Source organism: Pteropus alecto, unplaced genomic scaffold, assembly GCF_000325575.1.
Source record: "Pteropus alecto unplaced genomic scaffold, ASM32557v1 scaffold79, whole genome shotgun sequence".
Classification (NCBI taxonomy): domain Eukaryota; kingdom Metazoa; phylum Chordata; class Mammalia; order Chiroptera; family Pteropodidae; genus Pteropus; species Pteropus alecto.
This window is the reverse complement of record NW_006494612.1, coordinates 15,318,208-15,340,345: the sequence shown is the minus strand read 5'-3', so window position 1 is coordinate 15,340,345 and position 22,138 is coordinate 15,318,208. Positions and strand designations below refer to the sequence as shown.

Sequence of the window (22,138 nt, the reverse complement as noted above, 5' to 3'; positions counted from 1 at the left end):
AGCATTCAAGGAATGTAAGACAATCTGCTAAAAATCTTCTTCAAACACCATAATATTTAAAAGCTATAATCTAAAGACATATGATCTCATCTACCATCTGGTTGTTTGGTCTGACAGGTGTTTAAGCAAGTTCTGTTTTAATGCTCATGTTCTGCTTAAAAAGGTATCATTTTAAATATTCTCAAATGGATCTTGACTGCCAAATGGCTACAGGACATTTTGTTTATTGTGAGTTTATAAGCAAAATTGGATTTTTTTAAACTTTCTTAAAAGAGTCTTGATATCTATAGAAAATTAAAAATTTAGATTAGTTGTCATATAGGGTAGAACTTAGATATTGGACAGCTGGGAAGGTTTCTAAATTAGCACCCCTTCAATAAATATCCTTTAGCTATTTGCCTACTATTTTAGTAGGGATGGGGAAAAAAACAGATGTTTCTATTAAAATGTTTAATACTCCATCAAAATAAGGAAATTATTACATGAACTAAATACATTAAAGCAAGTCATTCTGTTTGGAGTTAACTTCATTTCACAGGCATTTTCCATTCATTCAGATTATGAAAAAATTGTATCAAGAAGAAAAGGCTAATTTGCATGGATATGACTGCAAAATCTTTTTCGAAATATAGGTTTTTCTAGCTTCTACCTGGACACTCTAAGTATTTCAATTTTAAATTTATTCTGATTCTCAAGTGTCATAAAAGTTTAAAAATTTAGAAAATTGAGTATACAATTTATTCTGTTAACTAGCTGTACAGTATGCACAAGATTTCTGTGAGCTAAAACTACCAATTTCAGCTTCCTGTGGGTTTTCTGGTCTCAGAATTAGTGCAAGGCCTATAGTGGCAACAGAAAATTTGCAAAATGGACAGGTAGTGAATGTACTCTTCAAAGATAGCTCTGTGAATATTTTTTTTTTATTCCAATAAGATTTATTGACTACTTTATTCCCTTTTCTCTTATTTTAAATAATATTTTGTCATGTACTAAATCTAATATATGTGTCGTTACATTTCTTGGCTTTCCATCTCTTTTCATTCATCTGTTTTTCAGCCCCTGCAGCAATACTGCATAATTTTAAGTATTATACCTTAATAGCAAAGCTTGATATTAGATACAGCAAATCAATTAATTTCATATTTTACGAAATCATCTGAGCTATTTTTGCCATTTCCTGGGGTGGCCTTTTTCTTCTCCAACACTTTTTTTTTCCATTTATTCATTTCCTTCCATTTTTATTGAGAAATAATTGAGATACATCAGCATATAAGTTTAAGGCATACAGCATGATGGTTTGATTTACATACATTGTGAAATAATTATCACAATAGGTTTAGCTAACTAACATCCACTTCATGTAGACACAATAACAAAAATTAAAAAAAGAAACAAAATTCCTTGTTACGAGAACTCTATTTACTCTCAACAACTTTCCTATATATCTTACATCTGTGTTAGCTACAGTCCTAGTACTTATTTATCTTATAGATGATAGTTTGCACATTTTGACCACCTTCCTCCAATTTCCACTCCTCTCAACCTTCACCTCTGGTAACCACGAATCTGGTCTCTTTACTATGTTTTTACTCATTTTGTTTAGATTTCACATATAAGTAAGATCATACAGTATTTGTCTTTCTCTGTCTTATTTCATTTGGAATAATGTCTTCAGATTCTAGCTATGCTGTCGCAAATGGCAGGATTCCTTGTGCATGCCACAACTTCTTTATTCATTCAACCACTAATGCACACTTAGGTTGCTTCTATATCTTGGCTATTGTAAACAATGCTTCTATGAACATAGAGATGCAGATATCTTTTCAAGTTGGTTTTGTCATTTCCTTTGGTATATTCCCAGAAGTGGAATTGCTGGATCAGATGGTAGTTCTATTTTTAACTTTTTGAGGACCCTCCATACTGTTTTCCATATGGCTATATCAGTTTACAATCTCATGAACAGTACACAAAGGATCCTTTTTCTATACATCCATTCCAGCATTTGTTACGTCTTGTCTTTTTGGTGATGACCATTCTAACAGGAATAAGGTGAGATCTCACTGTGGTTTTAATTTGCCTTTCCCTAGTGACTAGTGATGTTAAGCATCTTTTCTTGTATCTTTGTCCCTTTCTATATCTTCTTTGGAGAAATGTCTATCCAGGTCCTTTGCCCATTTTTTAATTGAGTTATTTGATTTTATGCTACTGAGTAGTATGAGTTCTTTATAAATATTAGATATTAACCCCTTATCAGATATAGGGTTTGCAAATGTTTCCTTCTCATTCTATAGGTTGTCTTTTCACTTTATTGGTGGTTTCTTTTGCTGTGCAGGAGCTTTTTAGTTTGATGGAGTACTAATTATTTATTTTTTTATTTTGTTGCCTGTGGTTTAAGTGTCATACCTAAAAAATCATTGCCAAGACCTACATCAAGGAGCTTTATTCCTATGTTTTCTTCTAGGAATTTCATGGTTTTAGGCCATATATTTAAGTCTTTAATCCATTCTGAGTTTGTTTTTATGAGTGGTTTAAGATATGGGTCTAGTTTTATTCTTTTACATTTGAATATTCAATATCTAAGCACCATTTATTGAAAAGATTGTCTTTTCTCCATTGAGCATTCTTCGCTCCCTTGTCAAATATCAGTTGACCATATATGTTTGGGTTTATTTCTGGGCTCTCATTTCTGATCCATTGGTCTATTTGTCTGTTTTTATAACAGTACCATATTGTTTTGATGACTATAGCATTATAGTGTAATTTAAAATCAGGAAGTATGATGACTCCTGTCTGTTCTTCTTTCTCAGGATTTCTGTGGCTATATGTGATCTTCCATGGTTCCATATAAATTTTAGGGGTGTTTTTACCTACTTCTTTAAAAACGCCATTGTAATCTTGAATTTGGCTTTTGGAAATATTCACATTTTAACAAAATTAATTCTTCAAATCAATGAATACAGCATGCCTTTCCATTTATTTGTGTCTTCTTCGATTTCTTTCAACAAAACCTTCTAGTTTTCAGAGTAGACATTTTTCACCTGCTTAGTTAAATTTATTCCTAGGTATTTTATTGTTTTGATACTATTATAAATGGAATCAATTTATTTGTCTTTCAGAAAATGTGTTCTTAGTATATACGAGCATTACTGATTTTTGTATGATTATGGATTTTTCCCCCCACCGTGAGTGAAGTGAATATTGATTTTTGTATGGTTATGGATTTTTTCCCCCACGACGAGTGAATTGAATATTGAAACCAATTTAAATACACCAAGTTATGTAAGGAATAGGATGGAGAAATATGAGTTAACTGGGTTTATATTTTCTAGTTAATGCAGTGATGTTTTGGAGCCCCGATCAGGTACTGACAAGCCACCCATTAATGCAGTTCTGTTGTAATATCCTCTAGAGATTTAGAAACCATATGCCCAGTCAGGAGTAGTATCAATACCTCTGCCAAGTGACATCCTTGTAAGTTTCTCTAAACATGCTTTTTTCTTTTCTGGCTTCAAACACTGTGGCCAACAACCAGGTGAGCAGCGACTCCTATGCTACTGAGCACATAAAACAAAAAAGGACACAGGAATAAAATGGGGGACAAGTGAAGTACTTGCTCTTTTGTTAATTTAACAAACACACTAGCCCACTATCTTTTAGCTGCAATTTAAATCAAAGGCTTCCTTTCTAGAAGTAAGCCCAATGTCATCAAAACCAATTCCTCTCATTATTGTTGTGGGATTGCCAAACATCATTCTGATGGAGAAAGCAAAGAAGTCCATTCATTTATTTCAGTTTATTTAAAATTGAGAAGTAACAAGAATATATTTTTTCAGTTTGTCCAAGTGAGGAATGGCATGGATACCTTATTTATTCTTGCAAGTAATTTAACCAACAACAACAAAAAGAAGTCATTTTTCAGAAAAGGAATTAGTCATTAGGGGAATTCTATCGATGAAAACCTATTAATTAAATTAAAAATTAACCGATTTTTTTAAAATAATTTTTAAATAATTTATCTTTATCTTTACCCCAATTTGAAAGACTGTGAAAGTGAATATATTCACAAGTTATTTTCTTTCCCTTTTCATTCATACTGTGTATACATATGAGAGACAACATTTCTTCTTTATTAATAGCAGCGAAAATGTTATTTTTATTGTTCAGTGTAATTATTTGATAGCAAACAGTAAAATGAACAAACTGAAGTCACATATATAGGGATTTTCAATCTCTGAATTGTAATAAAATCTTACTTCATTTTAGTTGGTATGAGACTAATTTATTTGAAATAATGTTTGTATTTCAAAGCAGGAAAGCAATGCTAAAATGTCGAATAACAAATCCAAAAGAATGTCAATAGGATAAAATTAACAAAATGTAAGTATTTGCATTTAGTTTGAACAAACTCAATTTGGCCTGAAGTTTTCAAGATTTCTGCTTATCCTACACACTATAAAAAGGCAGAAGTCTCCTTTATTATTTCAGTTTCTATACCCATTAAGACAGCAGTGTCCTTACAATAGTATGAGGCAATATGCAGAAAATTATTTTTAAAAGCATAAAGGAGACACAATAGATATTATAATAATAAAATAGAGGATATTCTTATAACAATAGCTCAATCAAAATATATTCACATGACTTCCTGAAACGTGGACTTGCTAATGCACAATTACAAATTCTCTTCCCAATCTGTGAACTATCCAATGAATAAGAGTACACAAAATAGCAAGCTGGGAATGGTTTCCAGTAGTAATGGTACAACATCGAATGTAAGATTTTGTACATTGGAATCAGGTTGTGGTCCTCTGTGTCACTCATTGACTCTGGACCTTGGTCAAATACACAATAATGATAATAGTAGCAGCAGTAGCAGTAGTAATGGCTAATAGTTTCTATGGTAATTACTTACTTGCATCATATCATTTAATTTTCATCTCCTTAAAATAAGTACTGCTTTCATCATTTTTTAGGGATGAGAACACTAATATCAAAGATGTTAAGTAACTTGTTGCTGGTAAAATGGCTTTAAAGATTTAAACCTAGGAAGCTTAGCCTAGACAGAGCCACATATTTAGCCACAAATGTCATATAGGTAGTCCCAGAGTCTCTATCTAAAAACAACCACATCATAATTGTCTGATGAGCATCCAATGATATCATCAAGGAAAGACTTAGAACAGAATATGAAACTCGGTAAGTTTATGCTAATATAATAATAATAATAAATACTAGGGGGACTAAGGGGATGGGGAAGAAGAGGAGGAGGAGAATCAAGAAACAACAAAAGCAATAACAACAAAAACAAAATGTTTGCAAAATAAAAATTACATCTAAGATAGTTCTGGCAAAATGGAAAACAAGAAAATACTATAATACAAAAACCTATGAGATGTGAGTAAAGTAATATACAGAAGAAAGTTCATAGCCTTATACACATTTATTAAACAAATAAGAATTTAAATAACTACAATGTATTCAACGTAGGAATTAAAAATGAACCTCAGGAAAGCAGAAGGAATGTAGAATAAATATAAAAACAGAGCGTAAGGAACTAGAAAACTGTAAAGAAATCAGTTATAGATATTAATAAAATTCATAAATAAATTAGCAAATATAATCACAACATGTTAAAAGAATAATAAAGTGTTATCAAGTGAGGTTTCTTTTTAAAATTTAAGGACGACTCCTCAATAGGAAATATGTTAATAAATGACATGTATTAATAGGTTAGCCCCCAGCGAGCTCCTGACAAAAAGAAAAACAAACCTTTATAATGTAAGAACAAATGGATACTGGATCCAGATCATAAGCATATATTTGTGCTATGTGTATATGTTTTGGCAGGGAGGGTAAGAACGGAGATGTCCATATGAGTGTGTCTCAAAACAAAAGCTGAGTCATGAAATTTAATAATAGAAAACATTCTTATTAAAGTAAAGATATCCATTACTATTATAGTCATTTGGGTAACTTTAGTCATTGATTGCAATTAGGCAATAAAAAGAAAGAAAGAAAGAAAGATATTAAAAAAAGAGAAATTCATGTCTTTTTTTGTAGAAAGTGTTGAGTGTAGGTAAATATAAAGCCAAAGAGAAACAGCCAAAAGCTTATTTTTACAAAGATATAATTTCACTAAAGGGCAGATTTTACAATTAACAAAAAGCAATCAATTTCCTAAACTAAAGAGAAGAATTGCCTCTTCTCTATACTTAAATGCTCAATTTCTAGAAGGCACTCAAAATAGAGTAATTAGATAAATAGGTACATAACTAAGTATAGGCAAAAACAAAAAAATTATCCATTAATGACAGCAACCAAAAACATAAAATATATAAGATTACCTTAAGAAAAGAATGCATCTAGTCCATATGAAGATGTAAAAGAATAATTGAGTCAATGAATGACCAAATTCAATATTATAAATATATATAATATAAATATATATACACACATACATATATGAATATATAATACATTCTGGTATAATACATTCCCAGGAATCGAACAAATATTGTTTATTTTGTAATTTCAAAAATACTCAAATTAGTCTTGATATTTGAAATAGAAGATTGCTAAGGGCTACTTGCCCTATCATACATTAAGTAAGAGCATACATATACACAATATTTAAAACAGTATGATCCTGTGCTGCAACAGAATCTACATATTGGCTTATGTATAGAGTTTTCTCAATGTGCTGGTATTTCAATTTTTTTTAAATTTTTTATTGGTAATATTTAGCAATCTTTTTGTATTTTTAAAATAAGCATGCATCAATTGATATTTTAAAACTGTTTTAACAGATGTTCAAAAAAACTTATGAAAGAATATCCTTTTTGCATGAGGAATACAGAATATATATGAGAATAAAAATGTTCCCAACTCTTACCCATGAACATGAAAATTTGTCTGAAAGGAGACGTCATTTAAAATTGTCAGAGTTGTCAGAGATCTGAGGGAGGGAAGACAGTACTGAATAAACACCCTTGATTCTAAGTGCAGCGACTAATAAAATATCGAACTTTTCTATTAATTTGCTTTAGATGAAACTAGAAATTATCAGTGTACACAGTCCTAAATAAAGCTCCCAAGAACTTATATACCTACCCATTAAAATGAAACTACTTGGGTATATTTCATTAAAGTTATGTATCATAGTAATTGCTTTTGAATTTATTTTTATCTGAGCTGGTTATAATATAGGAACTATAAACTAAATTCATAGGAAGTGATGTGTGTGTTTGAGAAAAAAAAGAGAGGTTCGGGGAAGGGATAGGAGGGAGAGTAGAAAATTCATTATCAATATATTCTGCTAAAAGTTAGGATTCTATGTCTACTAGTGATTTCTTGTATTTTTACATCAAATCATATAGTACAAAATTTAAGTTATTAAATATGCCAAAATTTAGATATAGTCCTTCTTAGGTCTTATATTTCCTTTTGAGAGTATGAAATTTAAGTCTCTTGGTCAGTACCAGGTGGAAGCTGGAATCCACAATAAGCAGCAACCAAGTGAAGACTAAGTGTTTCATATTAGCTGAATTGTGAGCCATCTCACTAAATTACACACCATATTTCAGCCTCACTTAAATTAACATGAAATTTGTGGTCAGCTTGGTCGATTTCAAGATTGCAAAGAGAAAAGTTTTCTTAAACCCCATTTTCACTGTCCTCAATTCAAGCAAGCACATGATTCTTGTCCTTTCAGGAGACAAACTCATCCAAGGCTCAGGCCTCACCAGAGAACTCAGGGAAATCACATGACCCTGACTTTTACAAAACAGCTCTGCTTTAAAGCACATCCATTTGATCCTGCGGTACCTTGTAGTTTCTGCACAATCATGAACCTTTTATATATTACCAAGGTCAGTGAACACAGAGTTCTTGCTAAGTGCTTCACTGTCTTCTACACCATTCTATTTCAGACTTAAATTGTTGACTTTTGCGCTCATCGTTCTAAGGAAATTTGCCCATTTTATAATCCCAGACAGTTACAGAATTCCAAAGCCTAGACATTGGATAATGTTATAATAATGTAACACCCAAGGATCAACAAAGCCACAAAGTAAGATTATGCAGTTTCCAAATGTGCCTCGAGGTGTTATTTGGTGCACACAGGAGATAATATTGATAATCTGATTTCTTTCTAGGATTAATTTTTTTTTTTTTAAATGCCTACAGCACCTGGTATTCCTAGGTGGTCTCCCATCCAAGTACTAACCAGGCCCGACCCTACTTAGCTTCTGAGATCAGACAAGATCGGGCATGTTCAGTGTGGCATGGCCATAGATTCTACGATTAAATTTAATGTGTTCAAATTTTTTAGGTGACAACTGCTAGGAAATCCAAAATGACCCAGGTTTTCAGAAGACAATACCTATGGGGACTCCAAGAAAAAATGACATCTGGGAAATAATATAAAAATAAATTTCAATGGTGCTAATTTATGATTAGTGTCCAATTTTTTTCACATCAGAAGTCATTAAAGGAACCAAAAAGTTAAGCCTCCTTGTTTAGGTAATAATACAACAAAGCAAAAAATTAAAGTAAAAATAAAAAGTAAATTTTATCAATTTACTTATGCCATCATGTGTCTCTCCCTGCTAGTAATTTCTGTGTGACCCTCTCGGATTGTATTAATGGATGGAGCTGCTCTTTTGCCTTTTGCTAGTGGACACTGCCTCCTTTATCATCACAGCATGAGTGCCCACCTCCCTACATGACATCAGGAGAAAGAGTTAACCAATGCAGGTAGGTGGGCCGGCAGTACAGAAAGGAGCACATTCTAGTTTGAAAATATCAGATACACAGCCTTGTCAATTCTAACCTGACTAGTGTTCTCTCAGGAATACTGAGCTGCAAGATAAGAACTAGGCTTTGATAATCCAAATTCACTTTGATAGAACATCAACTGAATTTAGCAACGAAGAGGAACATTTTTAAGGTTCTAAATTTTAGCTGGAGGCAGAGGGAATACCAGAAGGAAAATAAATGAAAGCTGCTTGCCACTTCAAAAGCTAATCTTTGTAATGCTTTCATTAGCAGTTTAAAAAAACCACATACACACTTTTAAAGTAGAGATGATTCTGACGCCTGATTGCTATGGGGTATAGTTTAACTTTCCAGTCTGTAAAAAATAGGCAAGGTCAGGAATTTCTTTTACTGTTGTTGGGACTATAAAACATTTTGTTTGTAAAGGAACCAAAACAGATATGTGAGAGAGATTAGCTGATGAACTGTTCATTTAGATCCCTCAATAACAGATGAGGATCTGTTACATTCAGAGTGAAAAGGGAGGTGGAAAAGTCCTTCTTTCTAAAGAAACTATCCCCTCAGGCTTCATGTAAGGGCACCGTTTTCACTTTTAAATAAACACAGTATAAAAATATTTGTAGTAGACTTCAGAGAAGTTGCAGTGGGAATGGCAAGTAAGTGGGATTACAGTCTCAATCTTCAGCAAAGGGGAGAGGGAGGAAAACAAGTGAAAATATAATAAGCTCAGTATAACAGGAAAATATTTGTATTATATACAAAATATACAAAAATATATTTTATATCAAACCAAAATACATAAGTCAAAAGCCATACAAGTTTGTAAACAGTAAAATAGGTAAAATTAAGATCATGTCCCCCAAATCAATACTCTAAAAGATTTCCTATCTGAAGATCCAGCTATCAGATCAATAATATTATGGATATAACAGGTGTGCTGTGGTATAACAGAAAATTCCTAATTGTATAGTATCCACGTGATATCAGTCTTTAGGAGACAATATCCATTATTTATTCTTTTAATACCTAGTAATTCTAAACCATTTTTAACTTATCATAGTGGCAAACTTTTCAAAACACATTTCTAGCATCCTTGTTATTTTCCATCCTTTGTTATCTTTACTCCTGATCAACAAATTCCTTTGGGACATTTGGCCTGCCCTTTCTGCTATCACAAGGGAACCCCACACATCATTTCCAACTCACAAGCAGTACTAAACTACAGTGATGGTGTCTTGAATTTCTCATATACAATAGTAAATAAAAGTGTTCTACTATTACTTCAAAACATGGCAGGTTTTGAATGATGGTGAGTGGAATGTGAGACATTTTGGGTAAAAGCAGCATGATTCAATCACAGTCGGGAATGATAATTAAAAACATTGGCTAGTAGTTATTAAGCATTTTTGTGTATCAACCACTATTATTTATACCAAGTCACAGACAAGACAGAGAGACATAAAGATGAAGTTACTTGCACCAAAACACACATTGGGTGACATAGCTAGGAAAGAACATCACATATCTGAAGAAATAAGGCACCACTGGGAAACTAGAGAACAACTGGGGATGATTTTGAGGGGAGCTGATGCAGGATCCTAAAGTCCAGGATAAGATGAAGATAATATTTTTATTCTAAAAGTATTAAAGGATATTAAAGGTGGTTTGCTTAAGCAAAGCTGAGGAAAAAAGGTATTCTTTAAGATAAATTTGCTATGTCCACAAAATGCACTATAATTTAATGCCATGGCTTTCTTAGCTCATGTGCAATGGTCTCGTACCCATAATTTAAATATTTAATTATGGTCCAATTACTGGTTTTGTTTTGGAAAGATCAAACCCTAATTTATGAACAACGATTTGACGGCTCTTTTACACTTCAGGTTTCATTAGTCTCTTGAGAGGCTCAATTTCTTTCCCTTTTTGCATTTCTATAGATTTGAATCATTATAAGTATCTGTGATAAAGAATTATTAGATGTCTATCTTCACATATTTGTGGTTACTATTGGGGGTCCAATCAAACTATCAGGAAGTCAGCTTTTCTCAGAGAAAATACATTGGACATAGATTCTCCAAAGCCTCTCTCTAAACAGTAGTGAGTAGAAAAAGGGTCATGAGAACGTGAATGTTGCTGACTTTTAATACCAACTCTCAATCAACTACTAAAAAAATATAATCACTACATGATAATGTGTCAGTAATACCATTCTCAAAAATGAATCAATAGCACATGCTGTTAGTTATCAAAACACAAATTTCAAACTTTCGTTGTGAAAAAATATTTTCCTTTTAGCTTATAAGCATAACACTCTATACCTAAAGAAATATTTTATTCCTATTATATCAACAGAGAGGTGTATGTAATTAAACTAGAAAATTTATTTCTCTCCATTAATGTTACTTTTAGAAATTCCGGGTCGGCCATTAGACAATCCAAAGTAGCAATGCTAAAACCATTTTGCAAGAAAACTATGCATTCGGTTGTATTATTCCTGTTTCCCTGACAACCTGCCAGCATTCATGACCCAACCAAATTCCCAACAGTGTTACAGAGCAGGCTCTAAATAATACAAAGGGCTTTCTTTCTTTTGGTGGGATGTTCTCTTAGGGGGAATGGAATCACCCATCAACAATTTGTTCATTAATTTTCCTTTAATATCCCAAATGTGATTTAATTTTTGTTAACCAATTCTCAGATTATTTTACACTGGATGCTAGTTAGAAAGTACATTGATAACCGTGATACAATTGATGCCCAAGGACTCTGAATAAGCAGTCACTTAAAACACAATCATTGGCTTTCTTCCACCTACTTGTATGTGGCTAATTTATTTTAAATATTTTTAAGTGTTACAACTAATACAAGAAGGGCAAAATAATCTTTACTGAGATATGTTCTAAACAGATATTTAAACACAGAACAGGTTTTTGCATCATCATCCAAGTTATTTTAAGGCATTAATGCAACACATTTAACTCTGCATAATAGAACACTAATCTTCGTCTTTTTCCAAGTCCCTGAGAACCAGACAACATGCTACTCCTGCATACTCATAAATGGCTAATGCACCAAGTGATTTTCAATTTTTTAACTTTTTATATTGTGAATCACTTGCCTCTATGTTCTCTACATTTTTGCTAAAAGACAGAGAAACTTGTTTGTTTTCCTTTGGCTCAGCATTGTATTAAAGAGTATCTATCACGCCAGCAATAGGCAAAGTGGTTCACTTTACAAAAACATGTAGACTGGGTGTTGTTAATCAATGACATTTTATTGATTTTTTTTTCTAGAGAACAAACCAACACATAAAGTATTATATACAAAAATGAGCACTAGGCAAAAAGACATTACTTGAAAGGAAATATTGTTGTACTATTGCTATTCAACCTTCACTGGTTTGCAGCTATGACAATACAATGAAGGAATTGATAAATAGAAAAAAAATCTTGCCTTTGAATGTTGTTTTTAAATTGTTTACTTTTTTTAATTGGAAAAAAGTCAAATGATGTTAAAGATGTTGTAATTCTACTATTATATTAACATGGCAATCCTGATAGTTTTTACATTGCTTTGTAGTCCCTGCCCTTGATTTTAATAGTGCCTTTCCCCTTAGGCTTTTAATTAATGTTCTGATACAAATGAGTTATCTATCTACCTACCTGCTTACTTACTTTTATCAAATAGTAAAAATGACAACAACAACAACAACAACCGGAAAGATATATAAAAAGATATTACTTTCATTAGATGAGTTTCTAAAACTCCACAGGCAAATAATTATTGATTTTTTTTTTTTTCTAAAGACTTTTTAAAAGATGAGCTCAACATCAGAGACAGATTAGTAATGATTATAATGGAAAGATTACTTCCTGGTCATTTCTTGTCACACTAAAACATACATATTAGTATAGTAATACTGGCCATCTAGAAACCTAAATATTTGGTATTATATTTGTGTTTCTTCAGTCTTTGATTCTTTCTTTAAATCTACCTACCCTGACCCCCATCCATGTTTCAGCTTCATCTTTAGTTTTTTGCTTTCTTCCTAAAAATAATTTTAAAAGTGCTGTTTCCTTTTCACTCCAGCCCTCTGCCAGCCTTGTCACCATACACACCAGAGAACCTTCTTGAGAAGTAAGAGCTACCTGACTAGAAAGAGCACAAGAATCACTGTGCAGTTAACAATCCTTAAAATGAAGCAGGTGGCTCTTTTCCATTTCAGGTACTAATAGTGTTGACCTCCAGTTTAGTTCAGTTGAACAGATTTGTCGAGCACTTAATTTACTCTAGGCACAAAGCTGGGCTCTGAGGAGACAGAAATATGTAAGAATAATTTCATGCACTCCAGAAGCATCCTACATAATATGTATGAATTTGTCTATCCCCCAAAGCAAACAGTTTTGATGGCTAACAGGGTTATACTTTAATTGGCATCCCATCTTACATGAGATTAGTTTCTAAAGAAAGTACATTTGGCACACAGAGACAAAATTATCTTTGTAAATTCTTTAAATCATCCATGAAATCTAGTATAAAAAGTCTTATGCATCATCACTATCCTCATAACTTTGCATTCAACATTATGAAAACTGCTGAGTAAGACTCAAGGAAAACTCAAAAGCAAGTTTTGTAGAAATAACTGACTAGTCATTTTCTGTTAATTATTAAATGATTAAGTTAATGGGGAGATTGCGGAAGATTTTAAAGAATCCCTGCTTGCCCACATGTTTACTCAATTCTATTTTAATATTACACTTCACTTCTTTAAACAAAGGTTGATTGTGTTTGTTTTTATGAGATTTAAAACACTGTAATATATTTAAAAGCATCTAACTAAAGTAGCACACAATAGTACCAATAAATGTTTGCAGGATTTAATCTAAATCTTTATCATATCTGCATTTGAAAAACAGCAGCATGTGCTTCTTTGTTTTTCCAAACTGATGTCACCTACTGTGGTCTCACTGAATAAAATCATTCTTAGGCTATTAAACACTGAATATTATAGGTCAAGTCCTATGTCACTCCTCATTGGGAGTTAGATTCTGCAACTGGCACCTTAAGTAAAAGGTGAGTTTTTCGCAACTCAGTGCATGCAAAAAAAATTGTTATAGAGATTCAGAAAAGAGGATTTTAGGCTAGATTGAGATCTCATGAAGGTTTTACAGAGTAGATGAATATGTTAAGAATCCTAAAGAATGTGTAAGTTAGATTGGCAAAGAAAGAAGGATATTCTATTTAGTACTAAGAGTAAACACCAAGTCATTGAAACACCACGGTTTATGCTGAGAACACCACATCTTCTAGTGTGTTTACAGCCTAAGATCCAAAGGTATAGTTAGGTAAAAATTGGATCATGGGGGGTTGTGTTCTAGGTTAATGAGACTGGTCTTCACTCTATAGGTATAAGAAGGCAATTAAAGATTTTCATTAGGTAAATGGCATGGTTAGATTTTCATTTAAGATATATTTATTTTTCTTTACCTTCAGTAAAGAGTATAAGGGCAATAGAAAAAGAAGTTAAGAGACTAGTTATGAGGTGATAAATCTTGACTTAGGGCAGTGGTGACAAGAAATGGAGAGAAGGAACAGAATTAAGAACTACTTGGAGGTCATCAGAATCTTGACAGTGAGGTGAAGGAGATGTGTGAAAGAGTGATGGCCACATTGGCCGTATCCTGCAAAGCAAGTTTGACTAGATGATGATGGTATTCTCTGAAAAAGACTACAGGAGGGGCAAATGCTATATATGAGCTTCCTGTGGGTTGTCTGAGAAGATATGGCCACCAGGAATTTTGACATATGCAAGACTAAATATCAAAGAAGAGGTTAAAGTAGGGAATATAGATTCAAGAGTCTTTCAAACTATGAGTAAAATACTTAAAACCTTGAGAGAGACTGACAGAGGACCTGTGGAGAATGAGATCCACAGTGAGTCAAGGACTTCATAGGAAAAACGACTGTTAAGGAGTGGACAGATCATGAGTTGTCAGCCAACAGGTAGAAAGAGAAACGCAAGAGATAGTAGGAGGGAGGCAAGGAAGAGTTTGAGGGATAAAAGCGGTGGCAGGAAGATAGGAGCTAAATGGCAATGCAGTCTCAGAATTACCTGAGCCTTGCCAACACAGTTTTAATGGAGCAATAGACAGGCTACAATGGGCTGAGCAGTGAATGGTAAGTGAGGAAGCTGGGACAGCTAGTGTAGACACTTTTTCAAGAAGTTTAGCTAAAGAAAAAAGAGAATAAGGAACAGTAACTAAAGTGCAAGGTTAGGTCAGGGTTTGGTTTGGTTTAAGGATGGGAAAGTTTAACATGTTTACAGAAAAGGGATATGAAATGAGTTTTGTGGGGTTTTGTTTTTTGTTTTTTGTTTTTTCCCCGCTAACACTGATTAGTAATGGCTGTCTGAACACAAGGTCAGGAACAACTGTGACACCTGTATAAGTTCAGTGAGGGGGAAAGAAAAAAAAAAGCAGTGATTGATGATGAGTGTCTGCTACTAGCAGGAGTAGGAAGTAATGGCACAGATGTCCTAGATTTGCTTTTTCTTTAGAGGCTTACTCCAAATGTCTAGGATTACTCATAAATGAGATGCATATTGGACATGCTGGTAAACATTACAGCTTCTTGATTATAAAAGGAAAGAAAGATTGAAGAACAAGGTCATCCTGGGAAGGAGTTACTGTGAACAATGAGCTACTACAGAAATAGGTAGGCTTCCTTAGCGTCCACTAAATTGATTACTAGAATATTAGAGAAACACAAATATGAACACCAAGGCATTATTTTCCTAATTAACAATGTGTTTGAAATACTTTAAAAAGGAAAAATAAAAGAGAGAGAGAGAGAGAGAAAGAGAGAGAGAGAGAGAGAGAAAGAGAGAGAGAGTAGAGAGAGAGAGAAGAGAATACTGCCACTCATTGAGTGCATTATTCCGTTCTGTTCTTTTTTAAAATTCATTTATCACTTTGTATCTACACTTACCTGTTAAGAACCTGGGAGGGGTTCTTTGTACTACTGTAACATCACTGTTTCTGTTAATTTGCAGGTACATCGGGTTGGGACAAGAACAGAACCTCAAGTATCACAGATATGAATCTTCTATTACATCTATTGCATGTCCCAGCCAATCAATACATAGTAGGATATGTGAGTTTATTACTGGAAAAGTAATGGCCACCTCAAATTCTTAACTTCAGTAACAAAATTGACCTTGGATTAGTTAAAGCAAAATGCATTTCCTTGTACTCTGTATTGATGATAAACATAGTTGTGAGACAGCTTATCCTTGACACTGGACGTTTAAAAAATGGATGCATATTAGCAATGAATTATCATAAAATATACTTGATTAATTTAATTAGAAAAAGTACTCTGTTGAAGTGGCAGATTTGTGAATTTTCTTTTTTAATTTTCATAATAGGGTCTGACAATCATGTATAATATTATATAAACAATTATTTTAAAGCCTGCTTACATCTAAAATTGGTAATTTAAGTATAAACTTAGTAAATGAGTATATGTTAAACAAGTCCATATGTCATTTCATAAATCTCTTTGTAATAATTTGTTAAGTATTAATTTTATTTTCCTCTTATTTTTAGAAATTGTATACTCCAGTGTGAGACATGTTTCAACTATGCAGTGCAGTCGTGGGAGATGCCACCATTCAGCAGGCGAGTGCTACAAGTCACTCTCTGTGCATTCCAATTCAGAACATATCGTTTTTACAAAGCCACTCTGTACTGTTAAAATATAAATGATTGAGGTGTATAAACTATTATATCTAATAATCTTTTTGAGGACTAAGCTGATAAGTTTGATTTAATATATACATATTAAATGCTACATTTAAAAATTCCTAAGTCAGGAGAATATAAACTACTGATTGAAACAAATGATACATCATGCTAAAAAAACAGAAAACGTAAAACTCTTCTGTTCCAAAAATTATCTGGACACTGTTTTGAGTGCAGGACATAATATCTCTCATTGACAAATCATCACTATCTCATTTTTAAAAACTAATTGTACCCCATAATTCCATTTAAAAATTGTTTTAATCTGCAACATGTTTAATATTTTCCTAACAATTCTTAACGATATTATACTTCATAATGTTGCATCCCTAAATATTAATTTCAGATGGCTCTTCTATCAGTCCTTTCTTTTCTTTACTCCATCTGCTACTCTACAAACAGAGTTGGCTTCTAAACTCTAGAAGCCATATTTGTTAATTTTCCTTGGTAATGCCTAAGCCCAAATCCTTCTACTATCTGGCTTTACACCCTATAACTTTTCCATTTCAAAAATGTTAATGTGAATATATAAGTATCTTTGTTGAGCAACACAATGCTTGGCGAAATATTATCTGTATTTTAGCAGAGGTAATGAGAAAATCAATGTAAAGTTAACCTTTCCCGTAACAATGTGAAATTCTCTAGAATTTCAAAAATTATTTTAAATATATTATTACTGATAACATTGACATTTCTTAAATAATGTACAAATAATGTTGCATCAATGAGCTAACATTTCAGAGATATACAGGTTAATGTAATAATGAAAAAAGTACATTTTTTTAAAAAAATTAAGGCATAAAGTAGGAGGATTTAGCACTACAAAGAAGGAAAGGATTACTAAAGATTACTAAATTAAAAGATAAAAGGGAAAAAGCATTGAAAAATAAAGGAGGATGGGCAGTACGCCAACAAACTGGGAAAAGTGTGACTTGAAGGTATAGTTAGGAAAAATGAACCAGAGAGGTGAGAAAAGAAAACAAGCAGTATGATTATCCTTTGGAGCATGGGTGTGTATACATGTGTACGCATACACACACACACATTATAGAATACACACATGTATACATATTGTGTAATATTTACATATACACGTTACATAATATATATGCATACACACATACACATATGACACAGGTGTACACATATGTATACATGTGTTTGTGTAAATATACATGTATTTAACTAATATATGCATGCACATGTATGTATGTATGTATGTATTATATGTATGTAACATGTATGTATGTATGTATGTATGTATGTATTATATGTATGTGTGTATAGGTAGCAAAGCCCATATAGCAGCTGCAGGTGTAATAAATGTGGCTATTTGTTTTCTTTACAAACTCTCTGGCCCTACAAGCTTCCCCCACCCCTACTACCAGGAATTCATGCAAAACACTCACACTCAAGGAAAAAAAAAAAAGGATGGGCAAATTAGCTATAATTGGATCTTGTTAACTTAGTCATTTAAATTGCTAATCTGTTTCAAGTTGGCTCATTTGTAGATACCTCATCTTTAGTTGAGTGAATTCGGCTTTTCTAACCCTTGCTTATAACTGTTAAAGAATGAAATAAGTTGTTGTTTATCTTCCTTTTGTTTTATGTCAAAAATAAATAATGGTCAAAATGTCTAGATCACTAGAATTGGAACTCAATTTTTATATCCACCCATTTAAAGGGTATGATCATAAAATGACTAGACTCTACACATGTTCAAATAACTTTCAAAGAATTCTCATGCAGACCTAGATGACGTAATTAAAGGCAGTAATATGAGGGGAAAAAGAGAATTCCTGGATAAATTTCCCAGCAAAGGCATATAAAATATATGTCTATACAACAAACCTATAAAGTAAAATAATTAAAAACTGATTTTCCTTTTTAATAAAAACCATTATGTAATTTAAAATTTCATAAAAAATATAAGGTATAAGGATAAAACTCAGCTCTACTTATGTCACTTTTAAAAGAAAAAGATTCTGATGATATAAGAGGATAATATTCACAGGATATAATATTGAAATATTCAGAGATGTAATATGGGAAATACATGTTAAACAAATTTAAACAATATAAGTTAATAATTCTGACTAGACTTTAAGCTTAAGGAAAGACTTTTTTTAATCTTCAGGACTATATCTTCAGGACTTATAATTATATCCAGAACACAGTAGGTGATCAACAAGTATTGGCTAAATGAATACTCTTCATTATTTCTTGTAATGATAAATATAAATGTCTTTATTATGTTTTTTATCCTCCTTCAAAAGATTAAATACTGCCCTTATATAACAATATAATATATACCAACTCTTTTCCTGAAAAAAAGAAGTTGGGGCAGGAAATTCATATTTTATGTTACCTTTACTTTAGCTTATTCTGAAGATACAAACACAAAAGAACACCAGGAAGTATTGTCGCTGATCACCAATTTTTGATAACGCATATGGAGAAATGATGCTAAGAGAATGGATCCAATAAAAAGTCTCAAAACTCTGTTCTAATATTATTATGCAAAGGACAGTGATCAATGATATGATATTCATTTCTTTTGGCAGGAAGAATATTACTCCTTTACCAAGAAAGGATGACCCATTTAACACTGGCTTTTGGAAATACAAAGAACACACATTGACAGCATAGGTACAGCTTTGCACTTTACAGGATCTCAGGGGAAAAAGTCATCCCTGCTTCCTGTTACCTTGTCTTTTCAAATATTATGAAGAGGAATAGAGCAATCACTCAAAAGGATGATATTATTTCAGGCTAAAGTGAACAGCAGTATTAAAGAGAATGAATAAATAAGCAATAAGGTGCCGATCTTCTACAGCACCTACACTATTCTAGTTTACTTAAAAAAAAAGCCACTAATAAATTATATCTTAATAGTTTCCATTGAACATTGTTTTTCATCAGAATGAGTTTCTAGGTATTATGACTTTAATATAAAAAAATAAAGTCTGTTTAGTTATAATAGAAAAAAGAGATTATCTCCAACCGGGAGGCGGGGGGAAGGGGGTGAGGAGGGGGTAATTGACTTTTTACTATGAAAATGCCAAGATTTTTTTACAATTTTAGATATTAGTGCACTGATTTATCTAAATGCAGATGACAAAATAACTAGATTTTCATGCCTGAGATGCACATTTCCCTCCAAATAGACACCCTTATATTAAAACTAATCTAAAATCTTTATCCTTCCTATAAGATTAGCTATGCTATTTATCAAGTTTTTACTAAGATACCTTTTTCCCCCCGCTACAAAATGATGACATTAGGTAGAGGTGACCAAAATGAGTTTATTACTCTAGGAGTCCCCAACCTCCGGGCCACAGACCAGTACCGGTCCTTGGCCTATTAGGAACCTGGCTGCACAGCAAGAGGTGAGCAGCAGGCAAGCCTGTGAAGCTTCATCTGTAGTTGCAGCCGCTCCCCAGCGCTAGCATCACCACCTCAGCTCCACCTCAGATCATCAGGCATTGGATTCCCATAGGATCACCAGTCCTTGGTGCCAAAAAGGGGATCGCTGCTCTAGAAAATAGACTCATAAGAATTTAGAAAAAAAAACTTTTGTTTTCAAACCTGACAATTTAAACTGCAAGATCGAAGACTGTAAAACAAAAAATTTTAGACCTTTTCATGATTCCAATACTAAAAAATATTTTAACTTCAATATATTTTCTTTCCACTTCTATAGTGAGGGAGGCAAGAATTATGTTCTGGAATATCAAGGCAACCTCACTTTAATATATCTTAAGAGTTGCATATTAAGGTGGGAATGTTAAGAAAATAACACATGTGACTAATTAGTTATATTTCATGAAGAGAAAGAAACTGTACCAGAGTGGGTAGGTGTGATGTTTTGATAGGCAGAATGACATGGGGGTGTCACCTAACTCTAATACAAGCATTGGGTACTTGTAGCAGTTCAGCTCTGGATTCAAACACTGGCTCCAAAAAATACCTTAGCCAAATTAATTTAAACTTCTGGTCTTTGATTATCTTTCTTTACTTGTAAACTAGAAATAATAAAAGAACCAAACTCACATAGCTGCTGTTAGCACTATAAGAGAAAAAGTTATGTGAAGGATTTAAATCTGTGTCTGGACCAAAATAGTTGGTCAATACATTGTCTCTACAGTTGAGGGATGGTTGATGCTATTGTTGGGATGTCTAATTTATGTATATATACAGAAGAGGTCTGTTGTCCAGGGAAGTAGCCTCAGAGAAAGTGAAATTACATGAGGGAAGAAAGCTGAGCAAGAAATTTTATTTCAAAGCCAACTTGAAAACGTAATTTCTGCTTCTTCAAAACTGATTAGCATTGTGGACTGTGGCATGAATTCTTTCAGCAGTTCAATCTATTTTGAGCAAAAACTGATCACTGCTTTTGGGGATAGCATGCACTAAACTGCCAAGTTAATCAAGGTACATCAAGCATTGCATATAAATGCAAAAGCATATTTTGAAATCCCGCAATTCTGATTATTGTATTTACAATTAACTAGCTCTTGACAGTGTAACTTCTTGAAGCTTTAACAAATTTCCTCATTAGTTAAGTTTGCAATTTTTACAACAAAATCTTAACCATCATTCCTTGGCCTTCATTGATAATTATAAAGGAATATTTGGTTTCTTTCGCACATGTAACCATTGCCAAGAGAGGTTCATATTGGCAGTTTTTACTTTATTCATTAAATGGTAATAATATTGTCTTAAAAATTTAATCTATACATTTTAAAATAAAATTTTATATGTAAAAATTGGGAGAAGTCTAAATAGTTTTCATGCAGATTTTTGAAATATGCAACCTGTTCTATAAATTGATCACTGAATCCACAGATCAAAATTGAAAATATCTGCGTGCAAAGAAAAAATTCTTAGGTTTATAAACAACTAGAAAAATACAAAATGTGGACTAGAGGAACTTCAGCTGACTGAATGATTGCACACTGAGAAGGGTGCGTGTGCGCTGGAGAGTGAGTAGGGGCGGGGGAGGGAGGGGAGAAAGACCTTTGTGTCTGCAAGGTGTATTGCAGGAGAGAAATCCAGCAACCACACCAGTCCTTAATTCTGGTCGCTATAGATGGCAGAACATCCCCCAGTATACTTATGGGGATAATTAAAAGCACACCTAAAACAGTATTTTCTCAAGAGATGAGCCCATAAACACTGACTTTCACATGAGATGCACAGAGTAAAATGAACAGAACTTCTTTGGACTGACATATATATAAAGGAGATGTTATGATTACTAATGACCCAGTCACAGCTAATGATTTTATGGCTAACCAGAGGCCTGAGGAGTTATGCAAAACCTACAGAACAGCTTTGCAGCACCTCATGATGGTTTTGATTCTCAGTTGAACCATTTAAAATGTGGTTCTTTTAATGAACTATGAAATGATCCAATAAGATCCTTTCAAGCATGAGACACACTATGTGACTTCATGGTGATGGGATTTAAAGAGCCAGAACTCAATTTGAAAACTTAAAGAAATGAGAAATTAAAACTTAAGACCCTACAAAAACTATCTGAAATATTGATAAATGGA

At 32.9% G+C, this 22,138-nt stretch overlaps 1 protein-coding gene and 1 pseudogene across 3 annotated transcripts in view; both read right to left on the bottom strand.

Annotated features, from left to right (window-relative positions):
• The window catches only part of NKAIN2 (sodium/potassium transporting ATPase interacting 2), an 829,945-nt gene that overhangs the window by 611,118 nt on the left and 196,689 nt on the right, over positions 1 to 22,138 (bottom strand). The window lies entirely within an intron of this gene.
• LOC112474314 lies at positions 8,176 to 8,294 on the bottom strand (annotated as a pseudogene).